The sequence below is a fragment of the Xenopus laevis genome, chromosome 1L (genome assembly GCF_017654675.1).
Source record: "Xenopus laevis strain J_2021 chromosome 1L, Xenopus_laevis_v10.1, whole genome shotgun sequence".
Lineage (NCBI taxonomy): Eukaryota > Metazoa > Chordata > Amphibia > Anura > Pipidae > Xenopus > Xenopus laevis.
Window position 1 is genome coordinate 201,348,073 of NC_054371.1, and position 22,272 is coordinate 201,370,344.

Sequence of the window (22,272 nt, forward strand, 5' to 3'; positions counted from 1 at the left end):
CGATCGATCACTTAAAATCGTTCCAATCATTCGATTTGGATTTGTGCTAAATCGTTCTAATTCGAAATTCAAATTCGAAGGATTTAACTTCGAGGGTTTATTAACGCTCGAAATTCGACCCTTGATAAATCGGCCCCTAAGAAATAGAGAGGGAGCAAGGCTTTCTCCTGATATATAAATATAACAGAGGAACATACAGTATATTGTACATCCCTTTTAATTCCTTAAATAAAAGTCTTAAAACTTCAAAAATACAAATAACCTTTCGAAACATAATAAAAATGGATCTTCGCAAATTAACCAATATAAATTGCTTTCTGGGATGCTTTATCAGTCTTTGGTGATTGTACCAATTGAATAATGTCATTTTCATTGGATTAAGTGTAATGATTTGGCATTACTGGGCGATTAACAGTGAGAGTAGTGATAAAACGTCACAGAAAAAGGAATGATTAATCCCCAGACATAGTTTTTACCCGTAATTCCTTTTTTTTCGGTACACAGGGAGGCCCATTTATCAACATTTTGGTTTTAGTGGGTTTAGAGGGTTTTGAAACCATGAAAAAACTCATTTTCTCTACAACCACAAATGCCGGGTCATTTCTGAAAGCCGCTTAATAGAAAAAGCAGGAATGAATAAAAAAATACTGACCTAATCCGAATACTAATACAAAAACCTTGAAATACTCAAATTTTTCATGCAAATACAAACCCCCCAAAAACTTCTAAGGGTAAGTCCACACAGGGCGTTTTGGGGAGATTTGCAAATGATTGGTCGCCTCATTTTTTCCGGCAACCAATCACCCCAAACGCCTTCACTGAATATGTGCCGGCTAAAATGAAAAAACGCTGGCACGTGTGATCACACGCGGCGGTTAATTTTCCGAAGTCGCCTGAAGTTGCCTGGGCGACTTCGGAAAATGAATCGCTGCGTGTGATTAGCACATGCGTTTTTTCATTTTAGACAGCGCATATTCAGGGAAGGCGTTTGGGGAGATTGGTCACTGCAAAAACGAGGCGATTAGTCGCCAGGCAACCAAATCTCCCCAAAACGCCCTGTGTGGCCTGACCCTAAAAGCTTGAAATAAAGAAAGATTTTACAATTGGAAAATGACAAATCCCCACTGACTTTTACATGACCTCGACAACTTTTACATGGGGAAGTTTTGTAATAGTGTTTTTTGTTTTTTTTCTGCTTAATAAAAGTTTTAGTGGTTTAAAATAATTTGGACATGTGTACCACATTTTTTTCAAGCTCTAAGAAATACTATTGGTGAGAACAAACGAAATGCAAATGATAGTAAATCGCCCCCTTTTGTTTAATGAACATTGTGAACATTGACAAGAGGATCAGATTTGTCTGTGAGAGTACTTAAAGGAGAATGCAGCCTGTAAAAAATAAAACCAAATGCCCCTAATTTTTTTACTCACCCCTCTGTGCAGATTCCGACCTCGGAGTTCATGTCAGCTATCTTCTTCTTCTCCGGTAATCTTCGTGTCTTGGCGGCATTTTCGGCGCATGTGCAGTTGGAGTAAATTTCTGGTCCCGAACAACTGTGCATGGGCCAAAAGGCACGAAAATTTCCAAAACTTTTGCAGAAACTTACGTGACATTCGGCGCATGCGCAGTGGTTCAGGACCAGAAATTTATTCCAACTGCCCATGCGCCAAAACTTTCGAAAAAGACAGAAGAAAGAAGATGGTGCCCGTGAACTCCGAGGCCAGAATCTGCACGGAGTGGTGAGTAAAAAATTAGGGGCATTTGCCCGGGGGGTCAGGTGGGCTGGGGGGGAGGAGGAAGGGGGGTGTACCCAGGGTAGGGGGAGGGTATTTTTTACTACTGGTTGAATTCTCATTGAATTACCAAAGTGCTAAAGATGGCCCCCGTGAGCTTCGCTGCGTTGACTCTGCAACGAGGGGTAATTACAGGCTTAGGGGCATTTACAAATGTTAACACCTGTGCGAGGGGGAGCAGGGAGGAGGGACTATAGAGGGTAGGGGTTTTTATTAGCAAGGGGGTGTAGTTCTCCTTTAACTCTCAACTGATATTGCAGTGGTCCCCAACCAGTAGCTCGTGAGCAACATGTTGCTCTCCAACCCAGGACCGGATTAACATAGTTTGTGAACCCACGTTGCCTCCCTTTTATTCACTCAAATTTTCATCACTGAGACTGGAGCTATGGGGATTGGTGCACAGGAAATTAAAAAAAAATCTTATCTCCTGCACATCCCCAGTGTTTCTGAACCAATGTGGGTGTGGTTGGGCAGCATGCTGCCCCCTAAAATCCTGCTGGCCTAGGCCCTGGCCTTGGTGGCCTTTCCACAAATCCGGCCTGCTCCAACCCCTGGGATGTTGCTCCCAGTGGCCTCAAAGCAGGTGCTTATTTTTGAATTTCAGGCTTAGAGGCAAGTTTTGGTTGCATAAAAACCAGGTGCAGTGCCAAAGAGAGCCTCAATGTAGGTTGACAATCCTCATAGGAACTACCAAATGGCTAATCACAGCACTTATTTAGCACCTCAAGAACATTTTTAATGCTGGTGTTGCTCCCCAACTCCTTTTACTTCTGAATGTTGCTCATGGGTTCAAAAGGTTGGGGATCCCTGTGATATTGGCTCTTAACAGTGCAGAGGAAGAATTCCCAAAAAAGTCTGAAACAAAGAAGAGCATTCATTGTGGACCAAGAAAGTTAAAGTCATCATGGGTCACTAGGAGCATATGTACACTAACACCCCAATGACCACTGGGATAATCCCACATTCTTCCCTGTCTGAATGACATTTTTATTTGAAGTTTGGAAGCACTGATAAGCACATGCTTTCTTGTAACGAAATATTGAATGTAAGGAATACTGGGTTATGGGAGATAGCTCATAGTACAAGTTGATCCAGGGACTGGTCCAATTGTCATTTTAGAGTCAGGAAGGATTTTTTTTTCTTGGAGAGGTTTCAACTGGGTTTTTTTTTTTTGCCTTCCTCTGGTTCAACTAGCAGTTAGGCAGGTTGAAATATAATTAAAAGGTTGAACTTGATGTGAGTCTTTTTTCAACCTAACTTACTGTGTTGCTATGAAAGCTCTGGTATTGAACTAGAAACGGGTCAGAACATTTATATATCGTATATAAACAGGGGCGCTGCTGCCATGAGGCAAGTTAAGAAAGACTCGAAATTATGGAAAATCCCAGGTCCCAAGCATTCTGGATAATGTATCCTATACCCATATAAGAAGTTAAGGCAATTTGGTGATAGAGGTGCAGGAGGACACTAAAACATTTAATACAGGTATGGAATCCGTAATCCAGAAACAAATTATCCATTAAGCTCTATATTACGGGAAGGCCATCTCCCACAGAGTCCAGTTTAAGCAAATAATTCTTAAACAATTTTAGCAGATTTATGGAGATCCGAAATACAGAATGACCCCTTACCCAGAAAACCCCAGGTCCCACGCATTCTGGATAATAGATCCTATATCTGTATTAATTAAATTGGAACACTGCAGAGTCTAGTGCCGGCAATAGGAACAGGTGATATTTAAGAGTAAATAAATTGCCTACTATGGGTAAATTATAAAACTGTCTTTTGTTAGGCAAAATAACTATGTTATAAATTACTATCATTGATTCAAGAAATGCAGTCAGTAGAGAATAAATCACATCTTCCACAGAATGACTAAACCAAAGGGATTGTAATGCATAGAACAACTGATCCATGCAACTAGAAATCAATTGACACTGAACAACAGGGCAAGCAGTTCATAAATTAAATGACATACTTTCATTTTTACCGTAACAGAAATTGCAGGTATAAAGTATCTGATCTCTAATCGAGAGGTCTTTAGCCTTCTGTTTGCTCAGATCACCTTTACAACAAGGTTATCGATGTCAGCAAACAGAACATACAATGTATAAGCCTATTTCAGGGTAAATTATAATTATTCCGTGATGTAACATCCTTCAGCTCACATGTCCTTTTCACAGTTTGGCAAGAGAGCGAGAGTAGGTTAATGTCCGACAAAGCTGGTGACAGTTTCACATTGAAAATCATCCGATCGGCAATACATGCAGAAATTTTTTAACCTGTCCGATCGACCAATAAGTTGCCGACTCGGTCTGTCGGCAGCGTTTATCAATCCATGTATGGGGGCCTTTATGTAGACTTGCAAATGATCTCCAGATCCAGAACACTACTCAATTCTAATTCTCCTGAATTTATCCTCTGTTGTTGCTACTGCAGATCATTCCTAATCTCAAAATCTATTTTCTCTTGGTCAGTGTCAGATTAACACTATTGAGCCTCTAGGCTACACTTTCCACTGGGGCCTGTCCCCGGCCCCACCCCCATATACCCCTACATACTGTACCTACGACCGCCATATTGAAAAAGCACAGAATTACCAACTCTCTTTCTACGCCTGGGTCTCTCTCTCTTCTCTCTAACCCTGGGTCTCTCTCTCTTTCTTCTTTACAACTGTGTCTCTCTATCTCTACGTCTAGGTCTCTTTTCTTGGGTCTCTCTCTCTTTTGTGTGTGTCCCCCTGTCCTATGGTGTCAGTGAAGCCCCTCTCTCTCTCTCTCTCTGTACCCCTCTCCCTACCCCAGGCTCAGGGCTCAGTTATAGCAGGGGGAGGAGAGAGGGTTGTAGGCCAAGTAGACCCACATGAGAAGGTGCTGCTGCCTCTCAGACCAAGCAGGGCTTTCCCGGGGGCCTGGGCCGCTGTCACATCGCTGCTCTTGGATCGCGCAGCTCAGGCCGATGATTGTGATCCTGCCCCATGTTCTCCTCATCTTCCTCCTGCGTGGCCACTCCTCGCTCTCACCGCTCCGCCGCTCCCGGCACTCACACACCTAAGCTCCAGCTGTGAGACCCGGGGTCCGGCAGCCACGTGAAAAAGCCTGTGTGCTGCTAGAGAGTCCGGGAGGAGCCGTGGGGAGAGCGTAAACCGAATTTGCGCCTGGCGAAGTGTGCGAAGCAGTCGCTGGCGACAATTCGCCCTTTAGTAAATTTGCCCCCTTATCTCTTCATCTGACCTTAAGTATCATTTACATGCAGATGACATCCATATATACATAGCCGTCCCTTTATTAGCTACTAACATTTAGACCTAGATCTCTGTATCCTAGCTGTCTCCTCAGCGTCTCTCCATATAATCCTCAGGGGCTTTCCAGTTGAAAAACTTGCCTCAGTCGACAGCGCACCACAAGTTTCCAAGGACAATAAAAAGCCACTCCACTTCAAGAACTGAAATTCCATTTTTTAAATTGGAATTTCAGCTATACTAGTGCTGAAAGCATTTTTGCGATCTCTTGCACTACAAATAGATAGTAAATTACCAGCAGATCTTGAGTTGATCTGGCGGTTCCATTGTATAGAAGTTTGATGTTTTTTTTAGCATTGCTGGTTAACTTAGTTCTGGCCACCTACCCCCAAACTACAAGAATGAAAGTTGGAATGGTGTAGTCTTCATTGGAAGAAAATGCAGCCAAATAACTCTTATTTTTAAAGGACTTTATATTACAAGTGTCTTCTATAAACCTTGTTAACGATATATAACAAAAGAGAAAAATATCTTGGGCTTCTATTTATAGGAAAGCTAGCCCAGATCAATAACAGAAATGCATTTGTCAAGCATTTTTCAGATAACAATCTGCAGATAGACGTTTGCATTAACCTTACTAGTAAAGCATTGCCCTAAACCACAAATAAATACGTTTCTATTTGAAGAACAAAAATATGTCTGTATTTTTAGTCTAAGAATAAACAACATAAATCTTTTGGAGAGCGCCTGTTACAAAACAAATTGTTTTCTCAGTGAACTTTAAATTCGCTAATGATTCTGGTGCCAAAACACTGGTTGACAGGAAAGATTTAAACACAAATGTATTTTAGAGTTTGGGGGTAATTGGATGAATTTGCATCATGCTTTTATGGCTCTGCTGAAGATCAAACCTTGGATAAGTTTGACAGTGAGTTAGGTGTTGACTGTCTGAAAGTATAAAGTTTTCAACTGGAGATTTAGACTAAAACTGCAGAAAAGTCAAGGAATTATAATGAAATGGGTGCATCAGGGTATCTCTACTTAAGGGAATCTTTCTCTTAGAAATATAAGGACAAGAAATGCTGTATGACATATAAACAGTAAGGGGCCGATTCCCTAACTTCGAGTGAAGGATTCGAAGTAAAAAAACGTCGAATTTCGAAGTGTTTTTTGGGCTACTTCGACCATCGAATGGGCTACTACGACCTTCGACTACGAGTACGACTTCGAATCGAACTATTCGAACTAAAAATCGTTCGACCATTTGATAGTCGAAGTACTGTCTCTTTAAGAAAAAAGACCCCCTAGTTCGCCATCTAAAAGCTACCGAACTCAATGTTAGCCTATGGGGAAGGTCCCCATTGGCTTTCCTAAGTTTTTTTGATCGAAGGATATTCCTTCGATCGTTGGATTAAAATCCTTCGAATTGTTCGATTCAAAGGATTTTATCGTTCAATTGAATCCTTCGATCGCACTATTTGCGCTAAAATCCTTCGACTTCGATATTCGAAGTCGAAGGATTTTCATTCCCAGTCGAATATCGAGGGTTAATTAACCCTCGATATTCGACCCTTTGTGAATCAGACCCTAAATGTCTACACATTTGAATGTCAACTGAAAAAATTATTTTTTGCTAATAAAAGAAAACATAATTCTGAGCAACTGTGCCATATACATTCGTTACAAATTTACTATGGACTTTAAGTTATTTATATATGTATTGCTATAGAAACAGTGTTTTTGTCTGTTCCTTTGTATTATTCTGATGGCTCAGACTGTTGATACAATGTAAGACAAGTCAGCTGATTAACAGACCTATCTTTGCTGGGGAACTAATGGGCAGATTTACTAAAGGGGCTCAGTGACTAACGCTGGCGACGATTCACCAGCATTACCGCTTTCAGGCACTTCGCAGGTGTAACTTTGCTAGCGAAAGAGACAGATGCCAACTGTCATTTGCACTCTGTCGCCAGGCGAATTTTTGCTCTGGCGAATGGACGTTACTCCGCAGATTCACTAAGATGTGGATTTTACTGAATGTTACCTCTTTCGGCAGACTTGCCTTCACCAGCTCAGACCAGGTGAAGTACATTGGAGTGCATAGATCTTCCACAATCTTCTGTTACTTACATCATATTTTTAGTGGAAAAAGTATTTTCCTTTTTTCAGAGTGATAGCTTGCAAAAGTCCTTAAAAATTTTTTTTCGGTAACCATACATACATACATACATACATTTTCATACATATGGAACATTAACTATACAGTGGGCTCATGTGTAGGGCATTATAACAACTCTATTTTATTTATTAAGGTTCCCTGGACTTGTGTAATGTAATGTATTTGCTGCAACATATACGTCCATTCAACTTTATAATTTCCTGCCGTATGCAAATTAGCCTGATCGAAGACCTCTAACGAAGTTGCACTAGGCATAATTGAACGCTAACACATCTTCACTTTGATTGCCGAATTAACACTAGCAAAAATTCACCAGCATTCGCCACCCTGGATACAACTTCGCATTTTACTAAATTAGCGCTATCTGAGCGAATTTTCACCTGGCGAAGTGCTGCGATGGCTGCGAAGTCGTCACTGGCGAATTTTCGCCGCTTAGTAAATTTACCCCGAACATTTTTGCAACATTGTTTAACAAGTAACAACCAGAAATTAAGCAAACGCTGCTTTCAATAGCAATTGTTTTTACAAATAACTTTAAAAGCACTGAAAATGTTTAGTAAATATATATTGGAAAGTTGCTTATGTTTTTCTTTTATTTTGGGGTTGAGTTGCTCTTTAAATTTATGTGCAGTGTCATGGACAATAATACACATCAATATAGCTAAAAATTAAAGGGGTTAGGGAACTGGATTGATTTTTCTTTTGACAGCAGCTCGGTTGAACCTCATACATTGTTGTAAGGAATATTTTTTACAGAAGAGAGACAGAGTTTAAAGGGCATGTAAAGTCTAAAATTGAATAAGGCTAGAAATGCTGTATTTTATATACTAAATATAAACATGAACTTACTGCACCACAAGCCTAATCAAACAAATGATTTATGCTTTCAAAGTTGGCCACAGGGGATTACCATCTTGTAACTCTGTTAAACATCTCTGCAAAACTAAGACTGGCACATGCTCAGTGTGGTCTGAGCTGCTTAGGGATCGTCATAAACATAGCTGCTTGAGTTGGGAAGTAAGGCGGGGGGCTCCCCCTGCTGTTCATAAGTATGATTGTTTCCCTGCTCAGCAGTTAGGGACCATCTGACAATTCCTATCCACAGCAGCAAATGAAGGGAGAATTTCACTGCATACAGTCAGGTTTCTTATAAAAACGGTACACATTTTTTAATTAAAGTATATTGGAGATAGGTTTCTTTATCATTAAAGAAAGTAAAAATGGGATTTTATTTTTTTGCCTTTACATGCCCTTTAGCATACATTTTTTGGGGACAGTTGTGAAATTGTGATCACAGGGTGGAAACAAAGCAAAGTCAGGGGCAACATAGTCCTGCAGAGTTCAGAGTTGCACTGTCCCACACCCCATATAGAAGTAACAGACCCCTTCAAAAAATGGTCCTGTGGTACATACAATGTAGAGTCTGGTGGTCCCATTGCAAAGTTTCAGGTAGCAGCTCACTACAATGTACAGTCCTGCTCTACTTTGACTCTGCAGAGCCTCAATCTCCAGTGTTTTTGCAGTGTTCATCACAGACTTACAGTTTCTTCACTGGAAAGACGTCATACACCTATACCCAGAGCAGCCATTAATGTGACTGCCTATTTGGTATCCCCTATGTGGACTAAAGAGGCTAAAGAGTCTAAAGAGTTTCTGTTGCAGAACATAATTGAATTTTCTCCAAACCAGGAATTCAAAAATAAGCACTAACTTACAGGAGTACGCCATATATCCCTTATAATCCCTTATAATTACATTAAATGCAAACAAAGGCATTTCATTTCAGAGTTTTAGGGTAAATACAGCACATTAGGCCACTGCCACTCTTTGAAGAGAACATACTAGAATAGAGCAATTGGGCACAGGCAAGGATCCACCTCTAAAAGAGACATAATTAGATATTCCAGTTTGTCAATATTAACAGTATACCCATACTTCTAGAAGATATATCTCCAGTTATTCCTCAGAAACATTACACAGTTGGTCAACACACATCTCATTGCTACTAAAGTCAATATTGCTATAAATTGGAAAGATGCAACTCTGTCACGTCTACTTCAAATTCTAACTGAAATAGACCAGAATTTCCCATAGCATAATGGACTGCATGGAACACTTATCCCAGCACAACAATCCTATTGGAGGCATGTCACACGTCATCATGACCAACTTACTATCAACCTCAGACCACAAATCTATACAACGGTTGGTCTCTTGTAAAAATCTTTAAAAGAATTGTGATCTGCCTCCATTTGCTGATGTGTGGCAATACTACTTACCTACGCCTAATCTATACTTGTCACTCCAATCGATCCCTCTCTCTTCCTTCTACTTATTTTTCTATTACGACTCCTGTATTCTTCTGATACTGTCTCTTTTATGCCTCTGTTATGACTTAAATGACTAAAATACAGTATAGACCATGCCTGCTCAATGGATCCTGTCTATTGTTCTCTACAAATATCTTATGACCATAAGGCATTAGCATGAAAATCATGATAACGGTTCAAATTTTATATTTTGGATGTTTTTGGAATCCATGGCCAATTACAAACACCACTAACTCACAGACAAATGTTCTGTGTCATGTGTTAATGCCTTGTTTGATTACAGTTGCATATATTATGCAAAGGCAGCCTTAGTAGTGACGTGTTCAAGTGAACATGAATAAGGACTCCCATAAATAGACCCAAGCTGTGTTATTCATATACACTCTACAAAATTGAGATTGAAGAATAATTGGCAGTTTAATGTAATACTTATATTAACACCCAGTCTAATTATAATTATATACCAATTTGTACCTGTATGTTAGCCTCCCATCCACTTAGACTGTAAGCTCTACGGGGCAGGGACTTCCTTCCCACTATGTCTCTTACCACATAGCACTTAAGCTCTTTGTCCTATGATTCTGTATATATTTATTATGTGATTTGTCTCCCCCTTGTATACGTTTATATATATTGTACTTTTATGCACTGTACAGCTCCTTAACAGCGCTTTTTAAGTTATATATATATATATATACAGCAGTGCTGTCTAACTGCAGTCCCTAAAGTAGAGAATCTGTGGACAATTAGATTGAAGTTCAGAGAATAGGAGCTGTTTATACTAGAGGGATTATTTATCAAAGGTTAAGAGGAACATTTTCTGTTCTCAAAATATTATGAATGATTCTTGTTTCTTCTTTCCGTTGTGTTTCTTAGCACGCCAAGCTATAATGCAGTGAAAACAAACCAGCATAATACAAACCCACAAGAAAACCCCAAAGGCATACACATTTATATTTATAGCTGCTGTTCATCCTGTATCAAGCTAAGTAGTAAAATGAATACGTTAATTTGGCCTGCAATTCCCAACCATAAAAGCATGCATTGAGGCAGGAGGAGGTGCTGCACTTTTGGAGATACCAATAAGCCAAATACAGTAGATACAGGAATCAACAGTACCCTGGCTATTATATAATTATTTGACAAAAAAATACTAAATCATCAGAGTCTATCTGTTTTCAAATGAGTGCGTCCATCATAAACTGTCTCTAATTACAGGTATGGGATCCGTTATCCTGAAACCCATTATCCAAAAAGATCCAAATTACAAAAAGGCCATCTCCCATAGACTCCACTTTAAGCAAATAATTCTAATTTTGTCTGTGTAATAATAACCCAGTACCTTGTACTTGAAAACCAGCTTAGATGTAATTCATCCTTATTGGAGGCAAAACAATCCTATTTTGTTTATTCAATGATTAAATTATTTTGTCGTGTAATTTTGGTACGGAAAGACCCCCTATCTGGAATACCCCAGGCCCAGAGCATTCCGGATAGGTCCCATACCTATTTTAATTGTAAAGTATAAAATTTCAGTCCAGACTACATTATGCTGTTACTTTGGCATATCCTCTGCTCCTCTTTTAGTAGCATGGAAAATGTATTATATAGAATTCCTTGCACATCTCGACTTATTATATTATACAGGTTCTAGAAAAGGAGTGCTCCTCCATCTACCACCTGCCTCAAAGTGAACTACCCCTCCCCCAGCTCCCAGGATTAAATGGCAGTTACAGGGCCCTATGCTGTCACATTAGTTATGGAGATTGGCCTGTTAACTACAAAAATTACCACCCAACATACTCCTTGCACTACAAATGTTCATCTACTTTATAAACATCCCTTTCGATTCATCACTTATGCAGTCATCATTTAAAGTTGTGCTGATTTATTGGACTGTATGAATAATATAGCCTGTAATTAATTAAGAGACTGTATATTCATTCACTTTTTCCATCGGAATACATCACTAGGAATGGTCCATTTTTATCATGCATTCCATTGTCCAGTTGTGTGAGGTCAAACATGAAGATATAGAGTACTTTTGCATATGTCCAATGGAGTGTGTAGAGGTGTTTGTAGTTATTTTAGATTGGTCTGTGCCAGTGTCGGACTGAGATGCCAGAGGCCCACCAGAAAGTCTTAGACCGTGGGCCCACCAGAAAACCTAAAACTGTGAACCCACCAGAAAAGATAGTGGAATTTTCCAAACTATTACCGTATATACTCGTGTATAAGCCGACCCGTGTATAAGCCGAGGTACCTAATTTTACCTACAAAAACTGGGAAAACGTATTGACTCGCGTATAAGCCTAGGGTGAGAAATAAAGCTAAAGACTCTCTGTGTCTCACTTCTGTGTGCTGTGCTCACTGAAACAACACTTCAGTGACAGCTCTCAGAGTCACGTGACTCCCCTCCCCCTCCTCACCTGCAGGTCCTGTACAGAGATCTCCATGTTGGTGAGGTACAGGTAAGGGACTCCACTGCCGGCTCCCTTAAGTATGCTTAAGTATGCTTAAAGCGATTCTGACACGTTCCTATAAAAATCATAGGAACGTGTCAGTATGAAGAAAATGCTGCACATAAAATATTTCTGCAATATTATGCTGCACATACCGGTAAAATATTTCCTGCAAAGGCCCCCCCCGCAAATCCGCCCCCAGCCCTGCGCACCTTTCTCAGCCGAATCGGTTCCTGCACTGACTGATCTTCCGGGTTGCTTCACTGACGCAGGGCTGGGGCGGAGCGATCCTTCCATATAAGGATCGCTCCGCCCCAGCCCTGCGTCAGTGAAGGAAATATTTTACCGGTATGTGCTCAGCCTATGGAAGGATCGCTCCGCCCCCAGCCCTGCGTCAGTGAAGCAACCCGGAAGATCAGTCAGTGCAGGAACCGATTCGGCTGAGAAAGGTGCGCAGGGCTGGGGGCGGATTTGCGGGGGGGGCCTTTGCAGGAAATAGTTTACCGGTATGTGCAGCATAATATTGCAGAAATATTTTATGTGCAGCATTTTCTTCATACTGACACGTTCCTATGATTTTTATAGGAACGTGTCAGAATCGCTTTAAGCATACTTCCGGGGTTCTGCAGGGGTTCTGCAGGTCAGAAGCTGCCGGTCGGAAGCGCATCAGTAACTGACCCGCGTATAAGCCGAGGCAGCGTTTTTCAGCTTGTTTTGGGTGCTGAAAAACTCGGCTTATACGCGAGTATATATGGTATTCCTCCTCTCCTCACTCAACCTCTTTATTCTCCTAGTTTTTTTTATATACTGTATACTTACAATATTCTCCTATTATTAAGCATTTCCCCCAAAAAGAAATGGAATATGACCATAAAATAGGCCAAATGTTTAGAAACAAGAGGGCCCACTTACACCTGGGCCCGGTGGTATACCTGTAGGCCAGTCCGACACTGGTCTGTGCTGTGTATTCTCAAATAACAAAACAAAAGGAAAGGAATGCTATATATGTAGACTTTCTGAACCATCTTAAAAACCAGGCCAGTTTTATTATCTAATTACACATAAATTATACTGGGCACTCACTTATACCGCTAAAGGGGTGGTTCACCTTTAAGTTAACTTTAAGCATGTTATAGAATGGCTAATTCTAAGCAACTTTTGGTGGCAAATTTATCAAGGGTCGAAGTGATTTCGAGGGAATTTTCGAAGTAAAAAAACTTCGAAATTCAAAGTCATTTTTTGGATACTTCGACCATCGAATAGGATACTACGACTTCAACTTCGAATTAGATTCGAACTAAAATCGTTTGAATATGCAACCATTCGATAATCGAAGTACTGTCTCTTTAAAAAAACTTCGACTTCAATACTTCGCCAAATTAAACCTGCTGAAGTGCTATGTTAGCCTATGGGGACCTTCTAGAGCAGTTTTCTAAGTTTTTTGAAGTCGAAAAAAAATCGGTCAAATTTGGTGAAAAAAACTTTACTCAAAGTAAAGCCATTCGATGGTTGGATTTCAAAGTATTTATCACTTCGAAATTTGACCCTTGATAAATCTGCCCCTTGAAGTGATTTTCATTATTTATTATTTTATAGTTTTTGAAATATTTGCCTTTTTCTGACTCTTTCCAGCTTTCAAATGAGGGTCATTGACTCCATCTAAAATCAAGTGCTCTGTAAGGCTACACCTTTATTGTTATTACTACTTTATATTACTTTTCTTTCTATTCAGGCCTATCCTGTTCATTTTCCAAATCAATACAGAAATTTAAAGCAACTCTATCCAAAGTTATAAATTGTTGATACAGGTTGCTACTAAATAAAAACAACATAGTATGTATCAATTCGATGTAGCAATAAAGCCCCTCATGTAGAAGTGCTCACCCCGTAAACTTTTTCCCCTGGGTATAAAAACCCCAGGTCCGACGCTTGTATAATATCCAACTCTTACGCAAAACTGCAACGAAGGAGAATGCAATCATCAAATGAACCGAGTGGCCAAGGTACATTGCCCTGAACCCGTAGCTGGAGGTGTCTGTGCAAATAGAAGAAGTCTCGGCAAGCACTCCGGATGCCACTCGTTAGGTAAAAAGTAACTTTATTTCAACTGATTAAAACATCAATCCTGACGCGTTTCGTATCGTATCGATTCCATTTTCCAAATCAATGCATGGTTGCTAGGGTAATTTCCAATAGAGACCCCAGTATTTTCATGGCCGAGAAAGAATTTACACACACAATGCTCATATTGAAGGGAAATGATTGAACATTGTGTGGGTAAATCCTTTATTTGGTGTGATCTATGAACTGGAATATAGTCAAGGAAACTTGTGAAAAATTATACATAGGGACAGGTTTACTCGAGGGTGAAGTGGCTAATGCTAGGGTCAATTCGCTATCGTTACCGCCCGCAGGGCGAATGCCAATTTACTAAAGGGTGCAGGCTTTACTTCGCTAGCGAAAGAGATAGACGCTAGTGGTCATTCACACTCTGTCTCCAGGCGACGATTCGCTCTGGCAAAGTGCACTGGAGTGCATAGATCTTCCTCAATCTTCTGTTAAATCATATTTTATAGTGGAAAAAGTTTATAAAAAGTCCAAAAAACACTGGCGTCTTTCCTTATTTCAGAGTGATAGCCTGCAAAAGTCCTTAAATTTTTTTTTGAGTAACTGGGTTCCCACCTACATTTTCTAACATATGGAACATTAAATATACAGTGGGCTCATGTGTAGGGCATTATAACAACTCTATTTTCTTTAATAAAGTTCCGTGGACATGTGTAATGTAATGTATTTGCTGCAACATATACGTCCATTCTACGGATGCACCGAATCCAGCATTCGGTTCGGGATTCGGCCGAATCCTTCTGCCTGGCCAAACCAAATCCGAATCCTAATTTGCATATGCAAATTAGGGTCGGGGAGGGAAATCGAGTGACTTTTTGTCACAACACCAGGAAGTAAAAAAAATTTTTCTCCTTCCCACCCCTAATTTGCATATGCAAATTAGTATTTGGATTCGGTTCGGTATTCGGCCGAATCTCTTGCGAAGGATTCAGGGGTTCGGCCAAATCCAAAATAGTGGATTCGGTGCATCCCTAGTCCATTCAACGCTAGCAAAACGTCACCAGCATTCGCGCCCACAATGAAACTCCGCATTCCAGGGAATTAGTGCTGTCTGAGCGAATTTTCACCTGGTGAAGCGCAACGGTAGCGCTGAAAGTCGATGTCGAATTTTCGCCCTCGGGTAAATGTGCCCCATAGAGTGCAGTGCATATTGTAACCATTCACACTCTTTCAAAAACTTGATTTTCACAATAACTAAGTAGAATGCTTTTTTCTCAGTTGCTGTACATGGAAGGCCATAGGAGCGCTCTTGTATCCAGTATTTAGGAGCATGCAGGTCAAATAACTATAACCAATCAAAGGCGTTATAAGGAAACTCTAAGGCTTATTTATAAAGAGTATTTTCTGTCATTTTTCTTCTACCCTAACTATAGAAATTTTCATAAACATTCCTCTTTGAAAATGTCGGTTGTTTTGCATGTTTAATGTTTTCCCCTTGGGAGAAGTAACAGAAGAGACATAACACCACAAAATGTTCACAATGACAGACTGTTTGTACTTTTTCAATAAATAAATGTATTTGTAGCTGCACAGATAGCCAGACAGGACCTACTGAGTTGCTGAGCATATTTTTTCCAATAACAAATAAGCCACAGTATTTAACTTAAAGGAGACATTTTGTATGGATGAATCAAAGGCTATAGGAGGCATTCAGAGGCTGTTACATTTGCAAAAGGAGGCTCAACTAAGTATTGATGTAATATCTCTGTTGGGGTGCCAAAATGCATGCACCTGTCTAATTTATTTTTTTTTCAAATACAAGAGTCCTCTGCACTCAACCCATTATCAATATATTTAAGACAGAGACATTTTGTGCATACTGCTACTGAAAAATGCCTTACCCTTTAAACAAAACAGGGATTGTTTGTCCATATATTGCAATATATTTAAGATGGCCAACTACGTCTAAGTCATCCCATATCTGGCCAGTCCTATGCTCAATTTTCATTTGATTCATCAAGAATTCTATTGCTTCATTATACATTTTACAAAGGGACTAATTTTTACCTGCAACTTACTAGCTGCTTTTAAGGTTAAAACTCCCAAACATGGCTGCCCTTTTATTAGACACCAGTGGGATCACCTGACTATAGCTGGGAAGGGTGGGAGCTACAACATGGAGCTGGTCACTGCTCCTGTATAAACTATAACAAACAAGGGAAAGTTGTGCTTACCACTATTTTTTAAAACCATTAGGCGGGGGTGCAATGAGGCTGTGACCACAAAATACATATAGTCAAATACAAGAGTCCTCTGCACTCAACCCATTATCAATACATTTAAGACAGCGACATTTTGTGCATACTGCTACTAAAAAATGCCTTACCCTTTAAACAACACAGGGATTGTTTGTCCATATATTGCAATATATTTAAGCTGGCCAACTACGTCAAAGTCATCCCATATCTGGCCAGTCCTACGCTCAATTTTATCTGATTCATATATGTGATGACACACATAAAGTGCATAACATTTTTGATGCTACTAGCCCTTTAAAAAACAAATGTGGATTTACAATTACAATTTAGCAAGACTGCATGCCTATTAGTATGTATAATTATGGGAGAGGAAATTATGGTAGGGAACGTATTCTTACACCACAATATCACATACTACAATCAGTATGCTACTGCAAATAATAACAGGAACAGTATTGTTGGTAATTGACAATGCACATTGCAATCAGTATAGTTAGCATGCTAGCACAGTGATGGCAGGGAGGCTGAAATTCTCATTTCATCACAGTCTAATTATGCTTAGAAAAATATGAACACTGCCCTTAATTACCAGAGTGCACATCCTAATTAGCATAGTAATCATATGCAAAGGGACCTGAACTTACTGATTGTTTTTCCCCAGCAGTGTGGGTAAGCCTGGGGCACAGGGTTGATCACACAGGATTTGTAATGTTCTAAGAATTGGTCTTCTGCTGTCAGTTAAGACTGGCACAGTGGTGCATTGGTAGCCCAGAGAATGGGTAAAGAGCTACAGTATATTGCAAATTAAGTTTTTTATTAGCATCCAACTTGTTGTGCCGCAAGCTGTAGGGTGGGGGAGTTAAGGTAATGCATCAATTTTGTATAGCCTGAAACTTTTGTTTTCCCAGTCTAGGAGCCAAGTGCAATGCATGGGGATAACCTTGAAGACAAACGAGGGTGAACATTGAGACACTTGCCTATTTCCTTTGGCTCACCAAGTGTTGGACCAGAAAAGCAGGCTCAAACCCATCAAGCCGGAAAACTTTTATATAATACTTTTGTGTAACTTTTGTTCAATAATAAAAGAGTCAGCAACACTGACTGCCCAGTGTTGATATTAGTCTGTGTCCTAGTGCTATAGCTAAGTTCCCACCAAGTACTACCAAATACCCACCTGCACAGGGCTGCTCTCCAGATCTTTCCCAGCAGGCCCAGACTGGGATCCAAAATAGGTCCTGGAATTTAAAGTATACATAGGCAACAGCCCCCTATAGCTTATAAAATACTCTATGCATTTTACAGAAGCCCCTCTGATATTTGCCAAAATCCACAGATCACCTGTCCAGGCATTTTCCCCTTTAATCTTACCAAGCTGCTAGATGGCTTAGTACATATCTCAGTGGACACCAAGTAGGGATCACCACTTCCAGCAGGATCCAACAGATGACAGCCTAGGCACTTCAGGTAATTTATAAATATAGTATTTGACCAACAGTTTTTGGAAAACAATTCTATAATCATGTGTCCTCATATACAGTAGAACACTCAGGAGGTTATTTACTCATAATTTGAATAAAACAAACTCGACCAAACCTCCATCCATGATATTACCCAGTCTATTTATAAAAGAACTCAAAGAATTCGGTTCTGGAAAGTATTAATACATTTCTGAAAAAACTCGAATCGTATGAATTTTTAGGTTTGACTGCTGAGTAACTTGATTTTTTTTGAGTTATCGACGGAAAACCCAGAATTTTTCAGATTATCGTACGAAACCCAATGCATACCACAATACAGTATCTTCAAATTGGAAAAGGAACATCTGCCATTGTCTTCTACGGGACCTAAACAGGTTTGAGATGGAGTATTTTCGGATTCTGATTTTTTTGCTGGTTTGGGGCTTAATAAATGTAAACATTTTTTTTCTTTTTTAAAAGTTTTTTTACTCTACAAATTTGAGCTTTTGGCACTAAAAAACTCATCTGACAAGCTCGACCTTTAATAAATAACCCCTTCACTGTCGAACAAGGACTATATGCCTAGCACATGATATTTAGCATGGGCTAGCAGCACACAAACCCAAACAAGCCATGTAGATGCCAGTCTTTGGCTGTGTTGGTGTAAATGTTGCTGCCAAAAATTGTTAAAGGGTTGAAGTGCGTTCTTCTGTCCTGGTGAATCACATTTCACCATTTGGCAAAATGGTCAAAAAATCAAATGGTCTGTAAGGCTACAAATTTATTGTTATTGCTACTTTTTATTACTCATATTTCTATCCAAGTCTCTCCTATTCGTATTCCTCTCTCTTATACAAATCAATGGATGGTTGCTAAGGTAATTTGGTCCCTAGAAACCAGATTGCTAAAACTGCAAACTGGAGAGCTGTTGAATAAAAAGGTAAATAACTCAAAAAACACAAATAGAAAATTTCCAAATTGTCTCAGAATATCACACTCTACATCATACTAAAAGATAATTTAAAGGTGAACAACAACTTTAAAGAATGTAACTTAGTGACATTTTAAAATAGATTATTTAAACTTGTTTTGTAAAAGAGCGCTATTTTTTTTCATCGGTTCTCATTATACTTATGTTATTTTGCATTAATAGATGGCTAGCTGTTCTATTCTCGGATTCTCTTTTCCCATTTTTGGAGATATCTAACACTTTGCACATTGTGTTGTGCTGTGTAGTCAATAACCTTAACTGTCTTTGTCTCTGAATTGCAACTTGGAAGAAAATTATCAGATTTCCGCTTCAGTGCCTGGGAGCCAAATGGTTTTGCTTCTAAGTAAGGCCTGGATGCAAATTTGACAAGAACAATTATGCAATTTGCTATTAACACAAGAAACAGGCAAGCGGTTATTGATGTGAATTAACATAATGAATTGTTACTTGAACATTAGCACATATCTTAAGGCTATGCATGACATTAAGAACAATGTAGTTACTAAATATTTACCTTTTTTTGTAGCAATAATAGAATTTTCTTGTCTGCTATACAAAGTACCAGATCATTTAAAAATCACTACAGGTATGGGACCCGTTTTCCAGAATGCTCAGGACCTGGGGCTATTCAGATAATGGACCTTTCCATAATTTGGAATTTAAAAACTTAAGTCTGCTTAAGTCTACTAAACTACTAGAAAATGATGTAAACATTAAATAAATCCAATAAGCTGGTTTTGCTTCCAATAAGGATTAATTATATCTTAGTTTGAATCAAGTACAAGGTTCTGTTTTATTACAGAGAAAAAGGAAATTATTTTAAAAAATTTGGATTATCTGAATAAAATGGAGTCTAAGGGAGATGGCCTTTCCGCAATTTGGAGTTTTACAGAGAACGGGTGCCTGGATAACAGATTCGCGACCTATATTAATAATCATAAAACACACAAATATTCTGTATACATGAAACATAGAGATTATGTACAAATCTTGACAGGTAAAGAAGTATGCCAGATGTAATCTTGAATACCCCCCCCCGGTGAATCAAATCACCAACCTTGCGGAAGTCCTCTGTGCTTTCTGTGCAGGTGCAAACACAGTACAAGTATGGGACCTGTTATCCAGAATGCTTTTTCAATGCTTGAGGTTTTCAGGATAATGGATCTTTCTTTCTATCTTTCCTTCGGATTTTACCGTTCGATCGAAGGAATTATTATTATAGTTCGATCGAACTTTCTGCGCTAAATCCTTTGACTTCGATATTCGAAGTCGAAGGATTTTAATTCCTAGTCGAATATCGGCCCCGAAGTCTACTAGAAAATTATTTAAACATTAAATCAACCCAATAGGCTGGTTTTGCTTCCAATAAGGATTAATTATATCTTAGTTCGGATCAAGTACAAGCTATTGTTTTATTATTACAGATAAAAATTTAATAATTTTTACAAGTTTTGATTTTTTGGATAAAATGGAGTCTATGGGAGATGGCTTTCCTATAATTCAGAGCTTTCTGGATAATGGCTTTCTGGATAACTGATTCCATACCTGTATGGTAAACTTGTCAAAAGCAGGTATATTTAGTTTATTTGATACCATTTTTTATAGACAATGCTCACTATCCTGAGCCCTAAGGGTAGTGATTCTACTCCTCTGGGGGTGTGCCCAGCATATTGGCACTTCAGTGTCAAGGGCTGCCATATTGCTAAGTACTAGTGATGGGCGAATTTTACCATAAAATGGCGAAAAATTTGTGAAACTCATTGAAGTCAATGGGCGTCAAAATAATTTTGACACATGACAATTTTGACACGAGTGACAGTTTTTATACGCGAGACTATTTGATCCGAATGCATTAAAGTCAATGGACATCCGAATTATTTTGACGCGCAAAATTGTTATGTGCTTGACTATTCTGACACACGACAATTTATTTTGTTGCGGCAGATTTTTCGTATTTCCCATAGTGCTCATAATGTAGGTTTATTTTCATGTTCTAATAGTTACTTATTCTTCTGTTCAAAGCTGTCACTGTTTTCTACTTCTCTATGGAGCTATTAGTATTATATTCCTCGCAGTATGATAACCACATATGGATGTTTGTCTGACACAACCAACTGAATTCTAAAAACATATTTGTTTTTGTTCATTGGTAATTCAGCCACTACCCAAATGTAAAAGCAGCAAGATTTGTGATGGATCTAACCACTTTTACAACCAACAATCTGATACCATTTACTGGTCAACTGATTACAAGTCAGCATTTTAAACGTGGCTGTTGGTTTCAGCAAGTTTACAAACATTATTCTTTTTATTATGGGGTGTGACAGGTCTCCCCCCGTTGAAATATAATGGTAGTTCCCCCCAGTTTTGTGAAGTATGGATTCTTCCTGCAGCAAAAAAATTCCTGCTGAAATGTATTCTTCCCATTTGGTTGTTTGTCCCTTTATTTCTAATTAAGTGATTTGTGTCTTTAGATTTGGACTAGATTTACTTAGTTTACTGTAGGGTTGCCAACTTTCTTCCAGTTAAACTCCGGACTGGGGGCGGGATTGTGGCGTCATTAGGTTTTGACCCGGACAGCCCTTCAAAAAAAACAGGCAGTCTGGGTCAAAACCGGACGGATGGCAACCTTAGTTTACTGAGATTAGTATATGCAGCAGACTTTTGTTCTAACGTTCTTTACTATGAGCTGCCATTTTGTGCTATGCTATGTGTCACTCACTGATCACCTGACAGGAAAAATGCAGGTTCTTACTGAAACAGGAAAAAGACACAGCTCTGTCCATTCATTGGCTGATATAACCTAGCTTGTGTTTGTGTCTTTGAGAATTGAGCTTCATATCATCCAGAAGGATGAATTTTAGAGCTTAAAATGGCCCTGTTTCTAAATGGGACCCATATACATATATTCAGGTATGTATTTTCTTTAGCATCTTTGTTTTCATTAGAAATTATACTGTATATACCTGTGTTATTTCTGACTTCTTTTTTGTTTAGAAACATAGGGGGTTATGTAATACTAGACATTAAGCCCGTTAAATTAACGGGCGCTAGAACATATGTAACGACGGTCCGTGGGGCACATGCGCAGTAGCGCAATCCCACGGACACAGGGACTGGATGCAGAGACACTTCAACTTTATTATATAGGATAAGCAAGTTTGCCCAAGAGCAGTAAGCCATAGCAACCAATCAGCAGGTAGGATTTAATGGTCACCCATTTAAAAGCAAACATCTGATTGGTTGCTGCCCCTAGGCAAACTTAGTGCCTTTTATTCCATATGGGGGATAGGGTATATTTATTAAGATACAGGTGTAGGCAACACCTCCTTAAGTCCCTAAGCTGCCCTGAGGCGGCCGCTGTGATGCCGCCCTCCCCCTCTCCCCGCCATACTTACCTTTGCTGTGCTGGAGTGGTCCCAGTGGGGGCCGCATCACTAGTGCAGAGAGCACAATTGCGCTCTCTTGCACTAGGAAAGCAGAATTTCTGGTT